The 26,581-nt window shown below is 34.6% G+C and overlaps 1 protein-coding gene across 2 annotated transcripts in view; it reads left to right on the forward strand.

The window, feature by feature from the left end:
- The window catches only part of LOC106710984 (netrin receptor UNC5C), a 90,863-nt gene that overhangs the window by 21,292 nt on the left and 42,990 nt on the right, over positions 1–26,581 (forward strand). Inside the window, exon 1 of one of the 2 annotated variants that reach the window (XM_045678264.1) lies at positions 23,098–23,333. The exons of the other annotated variant lie outside the window; for it this stretch is intronic. The gene's annotated coding sequence lies outside the window, so the exon portion shown is untranslated. Of the gene's footprint in view, positions 1–23,097; positions 23,334–26,581 lie in introns of those variants that run through there. 2 annotated transcript variants of the gene reach the window in all.

Raw genomic sequence — 26,581 nt, forward strand, 5'->3', positions numbered from 1 at the left:
CCTATATGCATACAACGCGTATATGTTTGAGTTAAAAAATTAAACGAGCAGGAGTCCGGTCACCCCGCAGACTGCTGGACCCGAAGTAGATGGCTATCGATCGACAGCCAAATTTTTACACACACGTTCCCTACAGTAACAGAGTGATGCTTTTCCATATGCAAATTAGTTTGTGTCCCCTGTTTAAAAGTGGTACTGTTTGTTTTGGACGTCGGACTGTCTGTATGGATACGTCTAAATTTATGGCGCGTCCCGTTTGGGGTGTTGAATTGTGGGCTTTTACGTAATTTGTACAGCGCGATTTTGTTTGCTTTGTCTTTAATAAAACATTGCCCGATTTCAAATTGATTTGGTACTAGTAAAATATGTTTTAGTGGTTTATTGTAGAACTGTCTTTGTACAATTCATCCTTTTATAAATATGCGACCATTAATAATCTTAAAAAATAAAGAATCATAACTGCTAGTTTACTAGTTTATCTACCAGTAAGGATCAAAGTACTCGTTTAAATGCAATAACTTTCAGATACGAAGCTCCCTTTCAACACCAATTTTAATATTTCACGAATAATTTAGGTACGCCTTCACCAAAACAGTATCTAAGTTGTTCTAAACATGCCTCTAAACTATAATTAATAAACGTATAATAACAATTGGGAGCGCCATTCGTTATGCCGGAGTCAAAATCATCGGGGGAGCGTGTATAAAGGCAACACTTCATATTTGTTATTATGAGGAGCGCGCGGGAGGGTGCTATTCATATTCAAATTACTTTCAAATCTACAACTATTATTATCCCCGATGCATTGTGCCGGTCCTCGGGGACCTATATCATTATTCCTGGGCGTCCTCCAAATCAGTCGCGAGGTGGCGGGCATTGTCGCGACCCGGCTCTGGACAACGCGTGGGCCAAATTATTGTCACGAGGGTGATTTGGAAACGCTTTATTTCACTTAACTGCCTGTTTACCATACACGTTTATTTTTTCGGCATGTATTTAGGTTCCGTTGAACGAGTGACCCAAAAATTACAATACACCGAGAATTTCAAGATGTTACCGATTCTAGGAAATAAAAAAAAGGAATTTTAAATAAGGTCCGATGTTAATAAATTTTCGGGTAGAAATTATAGAGTCGGACAACATCCATTAGTAATAAAACATTAGAGCCGTAGATTCGATAATTCGTCGGCTCCTTTGCAGAGTAATTTATGTGACGGTAAATATTTTTATGTTTCATTAATCTACAATTGGATTCTGGTGTCGGATTTTGTAATGCGAGTGGCGCCTGAATACCGCGTCACAGGCGGACATCCTCCGCCGTAAAACTTGTCTCGAACAAATATCAACTTTTAGCACCCACACCACACCACACCACACCACACCGAACCGCATCTGCGTTTGTTTTTTAAATAAGCATGTTTTGTTTTGTCAGGATTGACTTCGCTAGCTTGTATCAAAATATTGACTTCGCTGGTGGTGTTAAAATGTATTGTGACAATTTAAACTTAGTCAAAATACAATAATACTATGACGTGAGGAATATTTAACCTAGAAATAAGTATAATTTTGAGTCATCCAAACTAAAAATCATCAAACAATCGTCGTCCTTTGTATTAATTACCTAAAATCTTGTAACATTATCTAGTCTTCCGCCATCACTTCATTAATTCGTTTATTCACCACAAATAGCTTTGGGAAACCAAAATCTGTCATCGTGCCAACAAAACTTCAAACCTCCACCGTTCTGCGAAAACAGACGGCACAAAAACACTTGGACACGTGTTTAGAATTTCAACTTACCGGTCGCGTGTTGGGGACGAGATTTTTTGTCCTTTCGATAGCCTCCTAAAATAGTATTTATAGGATTTATTATTCTCGTAGGGACGTTTAATGGTTAGAATAATTTTAGTTTACGACTGCGTGAACTCGGAACACGGTATGGTTATCGAAATTTTTCAGTACATAAAATTTTATTTCTAACCTAACCTAACAATACTTTCTTTTCTTGCATTATCTATTATATCTGGAAATAATTAATTAATTCGAGACAAATATATTTTATAATGATTGTTTTTTTTATAAATGGATAAACTAAGCTTTACTACTATTACATCGATTTCTATTTAAATTTGATCGTGTCCAATCAGTAATATAATCGTATATTTAAACAGAGAAAGTCGATGAGACCACACCTACATCAATAATTATGACTTGTAATGCATGGCATGTAGCGTCTTGGGCAGGGGAAGGGGCGCTCATGACATTCGGATTAGCCATACAAACAGTTATCGAGTAAAAAGGCCATGATGCCACATTATAAACTCGTATCGCCGCGCGTTTCCGCTGATGGTGTTAGAATGATAAATTCCGGATATGACAAAACCATGGCTATTGTTTCAAAGCTAACAATGCAGACAGACAAACAAAAAAATAAAAGGGCGCCCGGAGTGAATAAATCTAAATCGTATTTAAGTCGAGAACTGGTCCAAGGGTCCTTTTCGTTTTGTAGTTCTCTTAATCTTTAGAAAGCGACATGGCTCGTTTAGAGAATCAGCTTTTGACTTGCCATAATAGGTAACGGATTTTTGAACCAGAATTTAAATGGACTTGACCAAATGGATTATGTTTATTGTTGGAACTACTTAAAGAAATCTCAATTTTTCCTTTTTTTAATATAAAGTTTTAATCAATTAAATAAAAGCGATTGTAACAATTAAAGTGTAATAACTTATAAAATTATTATTCTACGCAGTACTTTTCCTAAACATAGTATTATTTGATCCGATGTCCTGCAATGGCACAAATTTACCAATGATCTTAATTAAATTTACATATGCTTCGTCATTGCAAAAAAGCCTTTTAAACGTGACTTATCGGAGCGAGCATCAAAAGTGTCAGTATTCGCTGAAAGCCATTTGCGATTGCGTCCAATTAAACAGACGTACATAATGAAGGGCTAAACCAGATTGGAATTAAATTATATTGAAATATTACGTTGATTGCCATAATTCTATTTGACTAAAATATATACAGCAATAAAGAAGGAAGGATGAAACTAAAAACTTATGACAAGGCCATATAGAATAATTAATTAGGAACTCACGTGTGATAGATTCGGACCCTTCGGGGGTCCATCTTTAGGGCGAGTGTTTATTTTGAGGACTTCTCGGTCGCGTCGCGTCTCGCACTGACGAGTCACCGGACGATCACACGAGAGTTAAGCCGTTCTTAATTAATTAATTATTATGTCTTACGAAAGTTTAAACAAATTGTCGTTTCACGCGGGAATATAAAAATTATTATATGTTAATATTAATCCTTGTTATATCTTTCAATTAACATACATGTCTGCCTTTTTATGTTTTTTTTTGTACTTAATCTTCGTATTCATAATGAAAACCAACTCACAGTCGGCCTTTTTCTATTAACTTATTTAAACCATCAAAAGGGAACCTTAACCTTTTTATGAACAAGTCAACAACATTGCATAATACTTAATAACAAAACAATAAATATAGATATTAATAGACTTCTTTATAATACCCGTTATTCTCTTTGTTTGAAGCTTCTGTGTGAAAGATCACCAACGAGTTTATCTTGGTCGACCTTTAACCTGAAAGAATTTCATTACGCACAGTGACTAATGCATCAATACATCATCTAGATACGCGAGATGAAAACATTCCTGGCGGCAGACACTCAGATAAAGTATTACATATGTCTTTAAGCGTTTAAATATAAAAAATTGCTTGTAATTTAAGTCGCGATAACTTTGTGTTAAGCTTTCAAAAGTCTTATAAAATAATAAGCTTAAAAAATTATTTCAAATAAAAAGCCAACATTCTCAAATATCGTTGCTTAATTAAAACTTTTTGAAATATTTAGGATACTGTAAATTCAAAATGCTTTTATAGGAAAGTTTCAGCAATATAAATTATAAGTACAATAAGATATATGTATAAGTTAAAGTACCTAAGTTCTCAAGATGTATAACTCATACTGTTCAGAAGAATAACAAGCAATCGCTTTGATGAAATTAAAAGGATTCGCGATAAGCCACTGAGTTGTGCAAATTGAGTGTTGTCGGTATCTTATTGTATTGTAACTGTGTTACTTTAAGTCCTGGCTTAAAGTATGTTGTTACAAAATCTTAGGATATTAAATGTGTCATAATTATAGAAATACATTCATGTTTTTTATAAATATGTGTCATGGTTAAAAAATCATTTAATTTAAAGTTAGGACTTTTAAATGTTCGTTCTTTGAATACTGGCAGAGATGAACTATTTGTGTACTTGGAAAGACATAAACCTGATATACTTGCACTTAATGAAACCTGGATAAAAGCTGGCAATGAAAAATACGCGCCAACAATTCCTGGGTATATTTTAAAGCATAAGCCTAGACCTCATGGTATAAAGGGTGGCGGTGTCGGATTTTATATACGTCGCAATCTAAAAATTAAGGTTATAGCGAAACCGGTATCTATTATGGAACAAATGTGGCTGGAATTAAAATTACCAGGACTCGGTTGCTTGGCTATTGGTACTGCTTATAGGCCAGAATCTGTTAAAGTTGATACGGCCATCGAGGAACTTAGTAACATGATTGCAGTTTTTGGATATTGTAAGCACATTTTCCTATTAGGCGATCTTAACATCAATTTAATGCACCCAGATAAGAAACCAGCGTCAGATCTTATTTCGTTTCTCTCAAATTACAATCTAGAGCAAGTTGTTCATCAACCGACCAGAGTAACAGACGAAACAGCTACATTGTTGGATTTAATAATAACTGATTCACCAAACCTATGCAAAGACGTTAACGTATTTCATAATCCCACGCTCAGTGACCACGCTATGGTAATTGCTGAATTAAAAATAAAAAAACCTAGAGATGTTACACGCTTTGTTTTTAAACGATATTGTAACAACACGCCAATAGATGTCGCCAGTTGCAAGCCTACGTCATCCTGCTAAGCCGCTACGCCATCCTCCCACCGCCAATGACACCTGCCATGCCTGGAGGGAGAAGCGTAGCCAGCCTATATAAGCCAATGCGCAGCTCATTTAGACAGATTATGTTTACTGTAAAATTAATTAAGGCGAATTACTGCCCGATTACACGCATAAAGTTACCTTTAGCGTTTTATTTCTCAATTACTGTTTTATAATATATTGATAGGATTAATTTAGACATATTTAAAAAAGACTTAGAAAGCTTACCATGGGAATTAGTACTAAAGTGCAATACAATTGATGACAAAGTAGAATGCCTAAATGCTCTCATCAATGTTTTATTTGATAAACATGCCCCTTTACAGCGTACTCGTATAAATAATAAGTCTCATCCCTGGATCACCGAAAATATAAAATTAATGATGAAGCTTCGCGACAACGCTTTTAAAAAGGCTCGGGCTACAAAAAGTACATGTCACTATGAATACTACAAATCACTACGAAACTATACCACCAAGGCCATTGATAGGGAAAAGGCAGCTTACTTTAATTTTTATGTTAACAAAAACAAATATAGGCCCTATCATATGTGGAATTATTTGAAAAGAGCTGCAGTGCTTGGTGATCCAGGTACACCAATAATTGCACCTCATTTGAGTGATCCAGACAAAATAAATGACTTTTTCTTGAATTCGCTTAGCACTGCAACGGACGTTAATACCTTAAGCTTTTTCGATAATAATATCTGCACCGATAGTAGATTTCAATTTGAAAACTGCACAGAGAATGAAATAGAAACAATTATAAAATCGATCAACACAAAAGCGATGGGTCATGATGGAATAACAATTGACATGATTAGGATGACTCTTGGATCTACTTGTAGTGTAATAAAACATATAATTAATGAATCTATACAATCAGGCACTTACCCTGAGCAATGGAAACTTTCAAAAATCAAGCCAATTCCTAAACAACCTCACGTAGAAGAATTGAAAGACTTAAGGCCAATAAGTATTCTGCCGACACTCTCTAAGGTTACAGAAAAGATCGTATGCAAACAGTTAACGTGCTATTTGGAATCTGAAGACCTATTACCCTCACTACAATCAGGTTTCCGGAGTGGTTACGGGACAGCTACGGCACTGGCTAAAGTAAGCGACGATATCCTCGCAGCACGTGATGTGGGGGAAGGAACTCTTCTAGTACTACTAGACTTCTCCAAAGCTTTTGATACTATAAATATAGAGCTTCTAATTAAGAAATTAAGCTATTACGGTATATCTAACAAAGCTTGCCAATGGTTCAGGTCTTTTCTCTCCGGTCGTAAGCAATTTGTTGAAATCGAGAATGTTGAAGGTGTAAATGTCAGATCACAAGTTAAAGACATCATTAGCGGCACCCCCCAAGGCTCCATAATAAGCCCAATTATCTTTAGTCTTTATACAGCTGATATCACAACATCGATCGCACACTGTAAGTATCATTTATATGCAGACGACACGCAGTTATACTTGTCATGCCGCCCCGAGGATTTAAAACAAGCGGAGGCAAAGATTAATCAGGACCTAGACAATTTATCTAATTGGAGTTTGAGAAATTCTCTTAAGATAAATCCCTGCAAATCTAAATATATAGTTTTCGGAAATAGACACCAACGTGAAGCTATTGTCAGGCAGTCTCCTAGAATCATGATATCGGGTCAAGAAATTGATAGAGTAGAATACGCGAAAAATTTGGGGCTATTGATGGACGGGGATTTACGCTTTGAAGGACACGTAAACAGCAAGATAAAAAATGCTCTTTATAGACTGAAACACCTATACCAACTCCGTAAATATTTAACCGAGGATATCAGAAAAACAATTACCGAAGCACTAGTACTTTCCCTTTTCAATTACTGTGACATTATTTATGGACCTAGAATTACAGAAAAGACAAAAAGGAGCATTCAGCGCGTGCAAAATACATGTATCAGATTTTGTTATAATATACCAAAACGTTCGCATATTACTCCGTACATAAACTCGCGCGAAATCTTAAACATGGCAGCGAGAAGGGAATTACACTTAGCTTGTTGTATACATAAAGTTATAAAATCTAAAAAGCCATCATATTTATATACAAAATTCGACTGGTTCCAAGACAGAACTGACAGAAAAACACATAGAAGAATGGAGAATTTTCTTAAAATTCCCAAACATAGGAGTACAAGCTACAGAGGAAGTTTCAAGTTTGCTTCCACAAAAATATGGAACGACTTGCCCCCACCCTTGCGCGGTCCTGTATCTGTACAGATTTTTAAAAAAAAAAATTAAACAAAAATTATTGTGTAGACAAATAAACTTATAATTAAACTTATAATTAATCTATTTTTTGAATATAAAGCTAATGTGCTCTTTTTTATTTTAAAGTAACCAATTTTTTTTTTTAATTCTCTATATTAGGATGTATTTTTTTGTTTGTATTACAAAATTCCTTATGTTGTAAACCAGCAGATGGGCACCTCTGAACGGGCGCATGGCCCACCGGCACAGGCTGAAAACCAGCTCCACAAGGCTATGCCTTGCGGTCTACGCTGAGCCTGCAGCCCATTGTTGTCATATTCTTGTGTTGTTATTAATGCCATAAATATTGTATGTATTCCTTATGATGACAATAAAGAAGTTTATTATTATTATTATTATTATTATTGAATGACTCTTAGTACATGGTGGTCGAGAGCGGAGCAATCAAGTGAGATGGGGCACATCGGTCTGAGAGCACATGTCCATCATAGATTGAACGGCTACAGCCTTAATCAATTGGAAAACATCTTGATGTGGATTATTTGCAGTATTTTCTCTTTTGCTACTAAAAATGATGATGAGTTACTAACTGTGAATTTCTGAGCCTAAAATCTCCGTTTAAAACATATTATATGTCTGTTTTGTTAAAAATAATTGCAAGAATGACATGCTTTATACAGAAAATTTGGTCTCAGAAACCCACGGTAAGTGATGATGATATTTCTTTATAAAAATTTACTATCTAAATTGTATTCATCATCAGCTCACTATACGTCCCCACTGAGGGGCTCGGAGCCTACCCATAGTTAGGGGTGACTGGGCCATAGTCAACCACGCTGGCCAAGTGCGGGTTGGTTGACTTCACACATATCATTGAATTTCTTTTCAGATATGTGCAGGTTGCATCACGATGTTTTCCTTCACCGTAAGAACGTCGGATAAATGTACATATGTAAATCGAAAATCGAAAAACACATTGGTACATGGCGGGATTCGAACCCTGGACCTGCAGATTGCAAGTCAAGTGCTTAACCCCTGAGCCACCGACGCTCTTCAAATTGTATTGGTTAATTTTAATAACTCGTCTTATTATTTAAATCCGAAGGATGTTGTAAAATATATTAAAGATTTTATTTAAGTCTTTTTTGTGAATTTAAAAACGGAAAATTAAGAAACGACTACATATGTTTTCTCAATGTATAAAATTGTTTACATCCATTATGTAACGCTCACTTTTTAATATAATAAATGACTTTATCTAGTGATGCTCAAACTGCAGCTAGTCCGGAAGTAATTACATCATAAAATGCGTCAGGTGCAACAAACAGTGTGTTATAAACAAGTCAGCTGACATGTTTGATTAGGGTCGGAACACTGTCAGTGCCGATAAACATGTTCCCTTGAGAATCTTTCGAGTTCACTTAGCCGGGATTTATTTTGTTGTTTAATAACTGTAAAGTCGAAATCAATTGATAGTAGACCATTTTATAAACTGCTAATTAAATTTTATCCCTTTACTATTTCTTTAAATTGATTTTTTAATTAACATTGATATTAGCTTCACACCAAAATACCAAGTTAAACTAAGAGGCGTGTTAAAAAACGGATTAATCCTTTTTACTGCGAAACTGTTAATGCCAAGTTTTTATAAAGTATGAATTATGCATATTTATAATTGCTTACTTTTTGTTGTTTAGCTTTGCAACTTATGAAAAGTTTAATCAAAGCCCAACCGGTTATCTCCGATGGCCATAAAGGCGATGTACGACTAGGCGTGGTTATAATTTCGTTATCAACACATCTCTTTTGGGCGCCGACGCAACTTTTTATGTTCCCCTTTGTCCTATCTCACGGACATCGACATTGTTTTCTTTTAAATTCGTTGCCTCACTCCCAACAACTTGTTCGGGGATCGTTCGTTTCGCTAAACTGTTATTATACAACGCTTCAGACTCTTTTATACTTTGAACTCCAAGGATGGTATTGATTGGATAGTCAGATCTTGATTTAATTAATTTTTGATGGTTCGCATTAATTATTTGTACTAAATGTAGTAAAACCTTCGGTGTTGAAATGAAAAAAAGGCTTTAATGCTAAAGGTACATGTTAAGTCAGTACGTTATAATAATATCGACAAAAGCTTTATTGAAATAATCCATGAATCTTGATTTTGTTTGGTGTATTTAGAAGATTGACGTCACCAACGTTAGTGGAACATTTACATTGGAGAAATTAAGAAAATAATTTTGAATATTAAGTATCCTTCGCACAAAAATAGATCAAACAAACGACAAACCGCTAAATTCTATGTCGAATTAATTAAGACTCAATAAAAAAAGAACAAAGGAGAATAAGAAATCGACCGAATGACAATCCAGATTCAACAGCGCCGACAGTCTGTTTAAGGAATTTCACGATCTGAAATTCTAATACGATACAAATTTATTTTCTTTTTTAGTTACGACCAAAGTGCGTCCACACAAGACTCCTAATTTATCCGTTAATGAAACTAGCGCTAAAAGGACGTTTTTTACATCGACCCAAAACAATCGTTCAAATTCCAAATCGAAAGCAGGTATAAAACGTCCGAAAGTAAAACAATAAAAATCCACCCGAGCAATATAAATATTCATTCATTTCCAACATAAGAGCTGAGAGGGGAGCAAAGTGCTAGATATATGAGGTTTATCAAAGTGAAAAGTAATAATAATTTTTATATGTCATTACGTATGTGAAATGTTCCCGCGTCAAAATTTGCATGTAAGAGGGAGGAATAGGGGCCCGTAATAAATTATATCTCATGCTTTAATAATCGCGTTAGAGATTTCGTAACGCTAAGATGTTTCACGCTTCTACACACATAAATACACATTTCAAGAAAGTTTAATATAATTTAAACTAAGGCACGCGAATGTTTAAATTTTAATCTGTGTTAAGGAATAACTTTAATACTAAACATCATTAATTATGTAACTAAAGATTGTAAGTGTCTTGATTAATTTTAAAATCTTAAAACGAATTTTTAAGACAATTCTTAAGTTATTCACAATTTCGTCTTCTTTCCGTGTGACAAAATTTCATATTGAGTTTAAATAAAAAAAAATACGAAACATTAGAAAAGCTCTTAAATAAACTGATACATTTCAAAGCAACAATAAATAAAACGTTTTTTGATTTAAAACGGTTATTTAATTTAAAACTGAAATAGAAATAAGTTTGTGGGCCAAACGATCCGTAATAGACGTTCCCGAATATCAAACATGGTCGGCTAACAAAAAATATACAAGCCAAAGTTTTTTTCAATATCCCAAGTTTACGTGGGTCGTGTTTTGTGCCCACCTTTTTTATTTTTAGGGACATTGATTGATTGAACCTTATGGTACGTCTATGAGAATCTTAGCAGGGTATTGTTTTTTGTCGAATACAACCGTTTTCTGATCGTATTCAGTTTCGAATTAATTTCCAAATTTATTATATCTTCATCTCGATATTGATATTCATGCATCCATTTACAAAAGGTAAAATTGTTTGTTTTTGTGAACATTTTTTCGATGATTGAATCTTTGAAATTTGTTCTTATAAAAAATAACGTGTATTTCTTTACGAAAGTATTAAAATGAATATTGCCTACTTCTTATTTTTGACGACTGTTAATATTTATATCAATTTTATAAATGTACTAGCTGTCGCCCGCGACTCAGTCCGCGCGCTGTTAAAAAAACTTAATAGGGGTATGAAAAATAGATAGTAGCCGATTCTCAGACCTATTGAATACGCATATAAAATTTGGTTAAAATCGGTAAAGCCGTTTCGGAGGAGTACGGTAACTAACATTGTGACATGGAATTTTTATGTATTAGATCTAAAAACTTATTAAGCCATTTTATAACTAGACAAACACAATAATACTCTATTGGCCATTCATTGTTCAGTAGCGATGTTATTTCTACCTAAATTTCCTTCACCTAAAAATGATTTCTAGAAATATTAAAAAAAAAAAACTTCTCTCCACATTCAAAATGTATCCAATAACGTACGAGTGAAATACAAATAGCCATCAAAGAATGTTTAAGGCTAAGCATATTGAATTACAATTACGTTACTTAATATTTTTTTCAGTCGAAATACGTCGATACACATACGTCAGTATGAAAAGACTGTTGTTAAAATTCCGGCCGCGTAATTTATTGTAATGATTATGATACCACTTGTCGATATTTCGATAGCTACAAGGCCTTCGCTTAAAGGTTCGCGGAGTTTATTTTTTCTTATCCCGACAATGGGATAAGAAAAAATAAATCTGATGATGAAACCTTCTTTTGATTTAGCTTGAAATGATTTTGTTAATGATTACAATTAAGCTTGTTAGTTTAAGAGGATACTTCTTGGTTCTTCTTTTTGCGAGATAAATGAAATTGTCATTTGAATGCTGATAAAATCGCATGTTATCATTTTATATTATATATCATCATGCCTTTACTTTTTTTAGTCCTAACATTTTGTACATCGTGATATATATTCTGTTAAATTATGGTTCCATAAAAATTGTCTTATATTCGCGAGTAACATCAAGATTCTGCGTCGCGAATAAAATTGAGTGTATCGCCTCGGGGCTGGAGGGAACAAATAGCCTCTTTACCCCAATCTCTCAAGTGTCCGACAAGAATTTTATTCGTTATTTCACTCCTTACTTTTTTTTTTCTTTCGTCCACAAACTTTAAATTGCCGTCCTAACAGAATACTGACAATTATTCTTGTGCGACTACTTTAAGTAAACTTTGTTACGTACTTAAAGAATTGTGCGGCAATAAACTTAAGTAATGTTTTGTTCTTGCAAACAGAGTTGTTCACATTTATTAGCAGAGGAAGAAATAGCGAGGTCTGTTCTAATTTCAAAATTGTTTTTTTTTCATAATTGCTTCTGATTCTTTACTGCAAAGATCAAAATGCAGCTAATTGTAACTAAGGGCTTGTTCACGTTGACTCTAAAGCGCGGTAGCAGCTGTGGTCACGTACGTAACGCACGTGCAGTCTAAGTAGTGGGCTAGTTAGCGACAGGCACGCGCGGCTCACTCGCGACAATATCAAACTCTTTAGATATTTGCGTGTGTTCACGTTGAACTAGCGGCATGAGATTCACTCACGAGGTTGTCATTGACAAGACGTCACATTCACGAAAACATCGGGCAGCCTGCTTATTTTAAAGAACCTTTTTTATTTATTTACTAAAACACCCTTGTCAAAGTAAATTATCCTCTTCGAGTGACCTTATTTCAGTCCGGTGAGCTCTCTGCATGAACGACCGCAACCCATCATGGGTATGAGTAAGTTCAAAAAATTAAAAAATTAACCTTTATCATTTCAAACAGTTGTCTTATATTTGTTCTTAACGCAGTGCAAGTAAACAGTAAGGAGTTTGCGACACAAGTCGTGCCTTAAATTATCACACAAGTAGTTCTGTCGAAACCCCCTCGGGAGCTGCATTAAGTGTACGTATTATTCAACATTTAGACAAGGAATTTCAGCTCAAAGTATGCCAACGTAAATTACACTGCTACGTTATGCGCAGTGCAGTAAGTAAGGAGACTTTTGTTTGTTTTGTTCTAAGCGAACAGATATTTAACTATTTATTTTTAAAATGATAATCAAGACTAGCGCTAAACAAAGAATGTGGACGAAAATGTGTTCCTAATAATACAAGTTGAACGTGTAAATTGTCATTCATTATTTTACCTGACAAATAAATTATCGAAGTTAATACACAGAACAACAAAATTTGGAATAACCTTAGAAGCCATTCATATGTAAAGTAAAAACAATTCGCGGGGCCATTAGGTACGAGGGAAAACGAGATAAATCTCAGGCAACAATGAAAAATTGGAACATAACGGGGCCGTACGTGACACGGCCGCTGGTTGCCCCATGAGTTGCCCCGAGCCGGGAATTTCTTGGAAGCATTGCCCTTTTTTGGACAAGGACACTTAGTCAAGACGCACCCCAGACAAAGTTGCATCGATCTTGTGCAATAAAATTACAATGTCAACTTTTTTCGACATAAATATTTTCGGTTTTAATAGTAGATCAACTTGTAGTACTTTAAATACATTACAACTTAAAATATTAAAGTTAAACTAAGTATGTGAAACTGATTGTAAATTTTCAGGTGTTTTTTTATTTGATATCAATCTACTCGATACTCCTCGCCTACGGCATTTCTTCGACTGTTTGATTTATGTTATTTCTCTGGAGAATGTTTTATTATTACTCATGCCATATATTTGTTGGGATTCGATGGTGGCGCAGTTTTTCTTTATTTTCCTCCTTGTTTCCTTGTTATATTTCACAAGTTGTAAGCCGGTTGTTCTCTGGCTTTAATAAATCATAATATTTTGTAGCCACAGAGAGCCGAGCCAGACCGTCCGCGGGGATTAGCAATGATGTTTTATTTGACGGGAACGTCTTTTGAGCTGGATACAAAAGAAAAGGTGAATGAAACGAACGTTAAATGCGGCTGGGATATTGTGCTTACATCTTTTTTTGTCTCTATTCTTTATGTTATTGGCTGTCTTTTTCGAGTATTTAGATGCATTTATACAATACATTACTTAATAGCGTTTATCGAATATTGGACGAAAAAGTTTTTAATTTACCAAAGATTTATCACCAGTACCAAATTTTCCGAGGTCGCAAATTTCTCTTGTAAAATCTGTCGTCTATCAAACGTTAGTGATTCGCTTTGAACTGTGATTGAGCTAGTGAAATTACCGGAGTAACGAGACGTACCATTCTGTCTCAATGTAACGAACGGAAATTCGTTTCGTAGGGACTTTATGCTATAAATATTGTCGAAGGTTTTAAATTCTTGAATTCAAATTCTGTGAAGCTCTAGACGTATTAACGTTTAAATGCCAGTAACTATTTTTTCAAAAAATATGTACAAGAAGCTAATATCAATAAAGCATTAATCACTGTAACAGTCTATTGGTTTGTTTCAAATGAGTAAAATTTAGGAACATGTTTGTCTTCAACAGTAATTATACCTTAATGGCTTGCTATCAATCGTTAAACTAAAATGCAAATTAATTATGCTCTCTACGCGATGCAATGGATATTTAAATACGGAAAATATGTATGTAAAAGTCTTAATGGCTGCGTCCCAACGAGACGCAATCAAGTGCTGAGTGGAATGGCTGCAGCGGGACATTAAGGCGAAGCGCACACGAAGCTATGACTTTCAAGTTATGAATTTTAACATCTCATCTTTTTGTTTTTATACGAATGTACGAGTATACAGGATGTTGTGAAGGATGGATGGACTGAGCAAAGTTTTGTACTTAGAATATAACGTAACGCTGCACTTATATATTTCTTGACAAAAACAGTGATGTTAACAAATTATAGGTATAAATTTTATCTTACTAATATTATAAATGCGAATGTTTAGATGGATGTTTGATGGAAAGTATCTCCATAACAGCTCAACAGGTTTTGATGAAATTTGGCACAGATGTAGAACATAGTCTAGAAGAACACATATACTACTCAGTATTTTTGTTTTTTAAATCCGCGCGGACAGTCGCAGGCGACAGCTACTATAAATATAAATGTCCTGTTGAAAAAATCGTCCTCTTTTAAATCTTTATAGAGCACATAAGTCACCGTCTCAGAGGCGTTGAAGTAGAGTCATATAATTTGCAATTCATTTATATTATAAACATATAATTTTATTAATCTCTCACGTTACTCCCCGCGGCTGCCTTCAGCCGACCGACTGATGCTTTTACGACTGTAACATGGAAATACACGTAGTCTGTTACTTGATATACCCCTACAAATAAATCAAGCTTTTTTGCACCTTTTCTTCTTTACAATAAGGTTTTTAATCGTGTGTGTGATAAATTGTAGTACCCAGCATATTGCTTGCATTACTCGGATACCTTGTAATCGAGTAACATATAATTAGAAGTTGATTACTTCTCATATTTAGATTCGGGGCCTATTTTACGATAATGGCCGAGGTGTTAGCCGCTTGTTGGTCTTAAACATAGTGATTAGCGCTCGGCTCGCCAACTTTACCTACGTAAATAATTGAATTCATTTACAGAATGGCCTAAGGCAAGTACGCGTTATTTTTGCAAGCGATTGCAAGAGAAATTTTTTCATTGGACTTTTTTCATACTGGTTTCAAAAGCTTGAAGGTATATCGGTTCATGGGCTTAAAATTAAAGCATACAGATTCGAATCCTAACACAAACGCACTTTTTGTAGCAACAGCATAGCATAGAAAACTTTGAATACTTTTTATGACTTAGAAACATTTCAGCAATCAGATTTTTACACCAATAAAAGTAACATAGAATTAGAAAAAATACTACAAATGAATAAGTAGCCACGGAATCTAATCCCACTAAATTCAATGATTTAAAGCTATTAAAACGATAACCACAAAAGCTTACTATGTCTAACGGAAAATATTATTCAAAACAACTACTTAAACTGGAGAAATTAACTAAATTCTAAAACGATAGATATTTTATGTTAAACTCTTGTCACATTATTAAATATAATGCCACTATGTCATCATTATAACGATTTCCTGCAGCGTCGTGAACTATGACCGTGCGACTGTCCGAAAAGATATAACGTGCGCCCACGCCGCCATAGATCCGGTTGTACCTGAATATGAAAGGTTTATTATAAAAATATATCACATACGTGATATTGGTGACCCATAGATTATTAAGATGACCTTATTTTAATAAAGTTAAAGTGAACTTGAACACCTGAGATTTTTTTATCGTAGCTGTTGTATATTTTTTTATAACTGCAGATGACTCTGCCTCTAGAAATAACGCAAACCTTAACATTTTTTCCATGAGTGCGGTAAGTAATAATGTCGTAATACATGTTTCTTTATAGAGTACAAAGTGCACCAATTTACATTTTAATAAGGAAAACATTAATCAAAACAAAAATGGACCAAAACACTTAAGAGACAAGTCCGCTACTAGAAAATTTAGCGAGCACGACAAACGCTTAGAGGCGCACGAAAATATCCGATCGCGAAGATCTTAGCGATAAACTTAAGTAGCGAACAATGCTAGAGTAATGTAGGGAGCCGCTGGGCGTGGGCATGGGATGCAAATTGTGCGGCGTGGCCATGGGCAAGGCGTCGTGGGCAGTGGGCAAAGCGTGCGCCGACCGCACCGGTAGCACACGACCGCCGCCCCGGGCCGCTGCTTACTGCTCTAGTGTTTATTATTCCGACGGCGGTGAAAATACTCAGGCGGTCATGTCTATGGGGAATTTTAGTATTCGTATGACACGCCAAAATTGTTTTCTAAGTGAGAGTTTAAGGATAGCTTTGTTAAAGTCGCAAATATTTCCTAAACCTTACATAATACATGTTTACCTACCTATACGCAATTATACGTAAAAGTTATCTTTAACACATTATCCAAAGAATTTAATATTTTAATCAACAGTATAGTTTGGCATTAATAGCAAAGATTTTAAGTACAAAATCAAGCTATAAATACCACTTCATAAATAAACATTTAATAACCTAGACTTGGTTTAAACATTTCAAGTGTATTTAACGTAGTTTGATAAAAATTCACTGACATTCAATTAGCCATTGGTTACAGTGAGCACTCGCAGCACCGTGAGTCGAGAACTGATAGACTGGAAAAAGGAAAAGCTTAGCTCTTCAATACAGCTCAGGTCTTACCTTTTTAGTCTAGACTAGACGGAAGCAAAATATCGTATCATCGATATAAGGAAAATATCCAATGAAAATGTTATAATCTAAATTAATTAAATGCCATTTATTTATTAATAACTCATTTTAAGATATCAATATGATGACGGAAATAAGTTTTAACTTCAACTTTGTTTTAGAAACTGAATACTTCGGATAATAATTGGACCAGTTTAATTTCGATACGAAGTATAAAGTGACATAACAACATAGGATTGATAAAAAAGCAAATTTAATCTTAAGAGCTTATGTTTACATAACATAAATTACGAAGATATTAAAGTTACAATAATAAAACCGGTATCCAACTCGTTCCAATAGTCATAATAAAATAAATTGACATCTAATGCTCGTGCCACTTTTATTTTCATGTTGAGGTACTAAAAGAAAACCACTTATCTAGTCGAGTCTCCGTCACTATTTGTTTTTATGTAAAGAGATAATATATTGATATATCTGCTAGAGAGTAATTTGCTTCTCAATACTATCGACGTTTTGAAATTACATATATATGTAACAGATTATTTAACGATTCTATTAAAAATGTAGGTATATAGCCTACGTAATATTTGGAGTATAATTTTCCTATCAAGAGCTTTAGCTAGGAAACATGAAAAAAATAAAAAAAGTGCATAATTTGAAAACACCCACCGAAGACTTTTTTAATACATTCGAAAATGAAATTTTGTTATAAACGACTACTTTCTATATAAGCACTTTTTACGATAGGTAGTTGAATGGAACGGTCTGATCGATTTCTTATAAGAAAGATCGAAAAGGTCAGATTCTAAAAACGAAGTGAGCGCGGAAAAGCATAACCGTTACGAAAGATTACTCTTTAACAAAGGGACCAGAACGCAAAAAAAACCTTGGTACGCCCTAATGGAATCTCCAAACTCGATCTATTATAGACGCTTGAGTCACGTAGAATATTAGACCTTTGCATTTGGAATAACGTGAAACGATCGAATTGACGTATACACAGATCAAAGGGTTTTGTGAGTACAGGCGATAACGAGCAACAAGCCTTCAATTGGTACTAACACGTACATTTACCGCCTATCTCGTTACGAATCTAACCGCTAATGTTTAGTGGTAATCTGCAAACTTGTTACAACATTTCAAATTATTTTACTAACTAACAAGCAAGCAGATAGACAAGACTTTTGCTTTGGTTTTTTGATTCAAAAGTGTGAACTAAAACTTATGGAACTCCACGAATTTACGTGGACTCGATCACCTAACATTTAGATTTCACTCTTCTTTTGGAGTTAAATAAATTCTTTCCACTTAGTCGTTGTGTAGTACCCACAGTATGAGTATTGCTAAAATTAGTAATATGATTAAGTCACGAACCACTGCAACGTAGGATGTGAATTAATTTTCTCTGAGTTTGAGCTGTATCGAACGCCAGACTTGTCCAGGTCTTAGGTCCCTTGTCGCTGGTCTGCAGTAGAATTTTAAGTTAGCAATGTTATTATCCACCTTGGCGTCATTGACGTTTTACGTGATGCGCATCCTTGCATTTGAATGGAAAATGAAAAATTACGAATGCAACTCTGTTTGCAGATGTTGTTAAGGATTAGACTTGTTTTATGCAGATTGTTGATTAGATCGTGTGAACGACAGACTTAAAATAAATGTCTTTATACAACTAGTTAGTTCAAGGATCCTTAAGAAGTGTCTTAAAAATCAATCATACAACGTGTAAATTAAAATCAACTATATTTATATGCTTAACAGTAAAAAAAATTATTGAGTCTTATTTCTTCAGTAACAAAACTACGTATTAGATAATTTACAAATGTCGATGAGTTCATATCTCCAAACAGTTCAAATGATACATCACTTGTCATAATTACTGATAAAGAGCGAACAGACAAACAAATTTCGAGGGTTAACAATAGTTTATCTTTGGCCACGTATACGCTATTTATAGTCGAAGAAGAACCGAACGCAATTGATCTCCCCGATAAAACGTCACACCAACGATAGGAGAAGAATAGAAATTCTCTTGAACAGAAGTCGTTTCTGTGCAATTCTCTCGATGTCTGGCGCAAATTGATCGTAAAGAAACTATAGTCGATGCATTGAAATGTGAGCGTGAAGATCCTCGATGGGAATAAGAAGTGCATTGGTGTACGACGGACGGATGAGTTAAGTTGGTACGCGTCTTGAATAGTAATTGCGCGAACGACGATAGTGTCGACTCGCATGCACCGCGGCCCGGGAGACTAACCACCGGCAAACTGAGCTTTACTGACCACCCACTAAACTTGATAAGGAGCCTTATTATCTCCTTAGCTTGTTAGCAGAAGGAAATGTCTTAACCTGATACCATTACATTAGAACTGTCGCTCGGCATTTACAGCGTCGTTGTACTCTGTCTATTTAATATATCTTGATAAGCTTAAGAATTTCTCAATTCCTGGAGTTGCAAAAAGAACTCAGAATATTACGTGTTACGATAATTTGTTAACAATAATTAATAATTTAATTAGTAGCATAAGTAACTTAGTATCTTTTTCTGGAAGAACTTCGGCACTTAGTATTAATCGTGAATAAAAAAATATAAATATTTGAGATGAAAAATTACCACAGATAATTAACACGCAATTCTATATATTTACTACTGAATAAGAACAATGACCAAAGCAATTAAGATGGCGGCTAAATCCTACAATTTGTATAGCTTAATTAGTAAAACAGGTTCGGGAAGAGCAGTAGGAATAAGGGGAAGCAATCAACGGGGAGCCTTTTAATTATCCCTAAATAATTCGTGGTTAAAAATGTTGAATAATTTAAAATGCTAAAAAGACCGCGGCTGGAGTCTGCTTTGTAATTAATCGGCTTTCTTGATGATAAACATGTGTAGCTTCCTATAACGCCCACTTTTACTTTTAAAAATATGGTTTTATGTTTAAAGTTTGATTAATTTTCCGCCATATTTTAACATTATAAGTCCTCTATACATCTTCAGTTTTAACTAACAATTTTAACTGAATTGTTTAAACGCTGTAGAGGGCTTTAAATGTAACAATGCCTATCCGTCAAGTAAACACATAAAACATATAAATGCCACAACTGTCAGTAGATCAAGCATCTCCTTAGATGTTGTCTAGAGCCCCTCAGTCTGAGAGCAGATCTATGTAGACATGGGTCGGACATATTAAGTTTGATTCTGATTAGATATGATTGAGTTTAATTTAATTAATTTGACCATCGTTGATGTGACGTAGAGAGAGATCACAAAGTGCCAACAGTGCGTGCATAAAACTAAAATAAACTCGAAACGAACAAAATGTATTATTCGGTGATCAGTTGAATCCGTAGAAGTGATACCATTGGAATCATAGTTCCAAAGTTGCAAACCAAAAACTTTTTCTTTGGTACCTTTGCAATATATTACCCTTTAAAGGTCTCGGCCAAGCGTCCTTAACCTTCATGCCTTTGGGGGTCATTATATGCCTGGGAGTTAACAAAGGCCATCAGTCATAAAAAGGTCTTCGCACCACATCACTGTGTTCGCAACGGGTGCGCACATATGGGCCGCAGTTGCATACAGATCGGTTGTAAAACTCATAAGTACGCATTTACGAATCACAGCTAACAAAAAATCACCACCCAGGGCTGGTAAAAAATGCTACTCAAACGACATAAAAAGGGTTGAGAGAGTTAATCTTCGCTTTGGTGGTTAACAAGCTTAATGTCAAAGGGCATTTACAGTTTTATGTGTCAATAGTTTTCCTATTTTTAAGACCAAAGAGTTTTTATGTATTATATTTAATCTAATATTTTAATTTTCTATATATATTAAGTATGAATTATGTAGAAAATATTAAACTACATCATCATAACAGAGTAAATCCACATATTCATTATTATTATAGCTTTTACTTGTATGACCTGTAATTTATATATTACCAATAAAATTGTAATTATAATTGTAATTATTAATAAACAGACTTTCATGATAATAGGAAAAAAATATTGAAAAACAATAACAACATTTGAAAACAGCAACAAGTGGATAGATGCTCATCATATTGAAGCAAACAAAAGTAACTTTAAGAAATGAGATAAATTTTAAAATGTTCACACTTCAAAAAGGTGTTAGATAAAAGTTGAAAGCTAGGAGTGGCATGGAGCTATTATAGAGGGAGCCACGAGAGACGCGGCTCGAGCGTTGACGGATGACGGCTGAGCTCCGGGGCGTCTCTGAGTAATGATCGGCCAACCATTACTCATTACGCGCCGTGACTCGCCGCGCCAAGCTTTTATTTCAGCGTCGCACTACTGTTTGCGATGATTTATGTCGCTTTGCGGTGCATTGAGATGTTTACCTTTGTTTAGCTTTTTGGTTCGTTTGCGTCTCTCGTGATCTTACAAATATTAACATTATGTATTCAATTTGTTTTAAATTATGACTTATTTGTAGTTAGTATTTCTACTGTCGCTTTATTTGTATTATATTTTTTTATCATTTTAATAATATTATAAATGCGAATGTTTAGATGGATGGATGGATGTTTGTTTCGAGGTATCTCCAGAACAGCTGCAGATCTCGATATTTGGCACAGATGTAAGACATCTGCTGGAAGAACACATTGGCTACTAATTAAGTTTATTTTTAATTACGCGTAGACGGAGTCGCGGGCGACAGCTAGTTGTTTAATATTAGTAAAATTGATTTAATGAATACGATATCGATATTGCATTTTTAAAATGGTTCTGAAATAAATTGTATATAACTGAGGTTTTTTCTAACACTTAAAGAGTTTATATTTCGTAAACCTAAGGTAATCATCCATCTTAGTAATATATAAGATATAATAATCGAATAGGTACGGCGTTAAAAGTTTTAAAAAGTACAGCCCATCTCTGTGATTTTATTGTTTTTTTTTTTTTTAAATCTTTCATTGGGATAACTCATAGTTCATAGTTTAAAAGGTTCACACATTAAGGGCTTTTATCATTGATTTATATTGACAGTAGATATTGAAGAATCTTATAATAAGGCAACCGTGAAAGTGTCCCTTTCTTGTATGAGATTATCTTAACTAAAAGACTTTTTTTTTAATTACAGTTTTCTAGTCACTATTATAGCAATGTAACTAACAAATTTCGTTTAAAAACTTTCACACGCCTCTCTTCATTGAATATTTGTGAACGCAAAACCGGAAGCTAGAAAAAACAGGCTCTTGAAAATAATTTCATTTTATCTATAAATTATTATCTGCTTCTATAAATGTATACAATTTGTTCATACACTCGAATTTCACAATGTAACTATTTGACGCTAACGGTACGCCCTGCAAATATCTGTGAACGAACGGATCATGGTTTCCCGTAAAAGAAATATGGACTATAATAGTTCTCGTATTACTTGAAAAGTGAGAGAAATCACAGACGCGATAAGGTAATAACAGGAGCCGATCCTATCTGTTGCGCCCTTTTGTTGCACGCAGAGCACAATGCAGTTGTAAATTTTTGGGTTCTTAACTCCACAATGTTCCCGTCATTAATCTATGAGACGCCCGTTGTAATTCGAAGCGGGGCCGGGCCTGGCTTTTGTACCTGCTCCGCGCCTTGGCCCTTTGTACATCCCCTGACATGTGCGGGGACCAGATAGAAACCTTGTGCAATATCGGCTGCCTCCGACATATTTGAATGATCTGGAAATAATACGATAGAATGGAAGACTGAATGTTGGATTCGAATTGTTTTTGATTTTTTTTCTAATATCTGTCTCTTCGTTGGCTTCGGTATGAATCTAACCAAATTAAATTAAATCTCCCCAGATCGTTGTAGCTATTTTAGAAATGTCACCCGCAAGCCTCACCGCACTTTTTCTAACACATCGTTTCCACTAAGCCCTCGACATGCATTAACACTTAAAGCTGTGACGTGCACTTTTTTCTGTTCGATCTCCAGATGTGCCTGTGTCATTAAAATTTTCTATTACTCCAAAAAGATCAAAACTTATCTCCTCGGCTGGAGACTCTCCCTTTCCCCCGTGAGCTCCTTGCCCCTCCGTTCCCTGTTCCCCTCTATCGGGAGCCGCGAAGGCAGTCCAATCGTGACCTCGGCGGGCGACGGACGTAAAAGCCCGCGTTGGCGCTACGATCGCGCCTCACCGCGAAATTGTAGAAACAGTTTTCGTTGTGTCGATTCAAATCTATGAAGTGAAACTTTGCATACGCGTGTGTTGTGTTCAAAACTGTTAAACTAATAGTCTAACTTTTACACAGCTTGGATTACGTGGATTCGAAGTTATTTCTACGAGGAAGTGATACTTTTTGAAGGAGACATAACTCTTTCTGTGGTGTAAGTTCAATGTTGAATGAATTGATTTACAGTTTTAACCAAGTTAAATGTAAAACTAAAATTATACACCATAGAGGTAACCTTCGACAACATGAGTTGAAAACTTACTTTTGTACAAGTGTGAAATTAAATTTTCGTTAAAGTCAAATAAACTTATAAAACTCTACTTAACTTCATCAATAGTTTAAGAACTACCCGAACTGCTGAAGTCGACAAAAACATTGTTATCGTGTAACCTTTCTAACTAGAAACTGTAATGTATACATTTCTGCTGATACCATAAAGATTTATTAGACTCTCCAACCCTGTTATTGTTGATAAAGAAGTCGGTCACCGTACTATCGGATCTCCAGCCTCTGTTATTACATGGTTTTATTTTTTACGACAAACGAAATCGTAAAGGCGGCAGCAATTGTTGGGAGCTAAGCCAAAATCTGATAGTTGACAATCATGCGCCTAAAAAATAGGTTAATGTCCTTTCCCATTACCGTGTTTTGTCACGTGTCGAAGATTATAGATTAAAGAGAAGAGACGCTTATTAAAGTTTCGGATGTAAGTAAAAGAGATAACATTTGTAAATTGTAATATTATGTACATTCGTAGAGAAGCTTTCTATGACTGATTAAGTGTCTAGTGGAACAGTTAGAATAATGGTTAATTATAAAACAAAAGGAAACGTATAATTAATCTTCAACTTGCAATTTAAAATAGTTGTTAACGACCACTTGGCGCTACTGTTAGCTTGTTTAGAAGTTTAGCCGCATGTTTCTGGTTCGATTAATTCGATTGACAGAGAATTTAAATTCGAATGATAAATTAAATTATAATTGTTTTTTGACAATTATTTTAATATTTTGTCTTATTTACGATTCGAACTCAGCTGCCGTCGGATATCAACTACATATTTAGCTTTAAAAATTGATAAAAACATAACGCCATAAATCTATTAAATAGTAGTGTGAAATATTTAAAGTCTTAATGTTTGTTGGACAAAAATAAAGTGATTAATCGAAATGAATAAAAAACGGTCGCTGAGCCTCAATTTGACAAGTTAAGGCTCATCAGAATTTTTTTTTTTTTTTTCAGATTAGAATTTATACTCTTTAATATAGGTATGCGAACATTCTCTAAATTTCAGCAATTGTTTAAAACTGAATAAGCTAAAAATTAACATGACAAACTTCTGCAATGTAACTGTTTTTGAAACAATTGTAGTTAATACGAAATTCTAGATTTAGGTGTAAAAATTGTGTAGCTATATTTTTAAATCATTTTTAATCGATCGATTCGTTATGATATTTATTTATAATTATTCAAGTTAATATTTTAAGTGATAAACATTATATGTTACTGAAACAGGAATAGACAATATTATTCGTATATTCCCAGAATAACATAGATTCGGTTGACTTCATGGACTTAATTGTAATAAGTTAATTTTGCTACCCTATTTAGGAACGGAAAATTTGAATTTTAGTGGCTGTTTAGTAGCGGATAAAAAGTTTTAAGGTTTTATTTATTTTTATTAGCCGTCTTCAAAAAGAAGGAGTTTATAAATTCGACTGTATTTTTTATGTGTGTTACCGCGAAGCTCTGCCCCTGGTGCTCCGATTTTGATAAAAAATATCGAATAATATTCGAATTAATATTTTAATCGAAAGGTAGTGCTTGCAGATGGGTCCCATTTTTTTGATTATCTTTTTAAAATAACTAGAAGACTAGTAGATTTTGAGATTAGCTTCAAAATGCGTTATATTAGGGACATTTTGGCTTTCATCGCTTATCATAATGAACTCCGCATTCCTTTAAATCTTAGTTCAACAATCTTGTTTAATAACATGAATTGTATATTTAAGTAATAAATTAAATTAAATAATATTGCAAGGTTTCATCCGTAGGATACATTTGATTGTACTTTTGATGAAATATTATAATATGTGCATAAAGATTTTTTGGTGCAAATGCTTGGCTTTTTGTAGAGGCTGTAAAAAACCTACATGAGATCCACTGCCGAAACATCTGCGCAAAAAGAGATTTTTGTTATACTTGCTTTTTTTAAAAGAATGTTTGCACTGACAATATTTTAAGATAGGTGTTTCGTCAGTGAAAACTCACGGTTATCATACCTTTGAAAACTCTCTTCAAAATAATGTAAAGGTTACACACATCATAATAAAAATTCTTAACAAACTTATGAGAATTTATAGCGGCACTCTAAAGCCTATAAATTATTTTATCTTATAACAAAAAAAAAAAAACATTTTATAGCACAATAAAGCGAAATAATAGTTTAACGACCAAATATTGCTTAGGCGGATGGGCTGCGTTGTCTATTGTTATAAAAATCATATTATTTTGTATTATCTTACTAATATTGCTAGCTATCGCCCGCGACTCCGTCCGCGCGCAGTTAAAAAAAACTTAATAGCGGTATGAAAAATAGATGTTGTCCGATTCTCAGACCTTACCCAATATGCCCACAAAATTTCATGAGAATCGGGAAAGCCGTTTCGGAGGAGTTTAACCACAAACACCGTGACACAAGAATTTTATATATTAGACTAGCTGTCGCCCGCGACTCCGTGCGCGCGCAGTTAAAAAAAAATGAAACTATATATACTATATAGAAACTAATGAAACCTACTGAATATGCTCACAAAATTTCATGAGAATCGGTCAAGCCGTTTCGGAGGAGTACGGTGACGAAAACTGTGACACGAGAATTTTATATATTAGGTCCTTACATATGAAATTGGCGTTTTGTATGGGAGGAACAAAAAGTCGAATATTTTTTTAATATAATATATTTAATTAATCAAAGTATGAACCATTATTTTCTATGCACTTTTGCCATCTCATAGGTAGTTCATTGATCCCTTTACTAAAAAAACCAGTCGGACGGGAATCAATAAAATCTTTGAAGGCGATTTGGACTGCCCCATCGGAGTTGAATTTTTTCCCTTGCAAGAAGTTATCCAAATTTCGAAAAAAATGGTAATCTATAGGAGCAAGGTCCGGGGAGTACGGAGGATGTCTTAGACTTTCCAATTGAAGCTCTTCTAATTTAGTAGCCGTCTGTTGCGCAGTGTGTGGTCTAGCGTTGTCGTGAAGCAGCAGTGGCGTGGAGCGATTGACCAGCCTAGGTTGTTTAGCCGCTAGCTTTTCCATCATGGTTTCCAATTGCTGACAATAGACATCAGCCATAATAGTCTGGCCAGATTTGAGAAAACTGTAATAAACAATACCGG

This window comes from Papilio machaon, chromosome 6, assembly GCF_912999745.1.
Source record: "Papilio machaon chromosome 6, ilPapMach1.1, whole genome shotgun sequence".
In the NCBI taxonomy this organism is placed as follows: Eukaryota; Metazoa; Arthropoda; class Insecta; order Lepidoptera; family Papilionidae; genus Papilio; species Papilio machaon.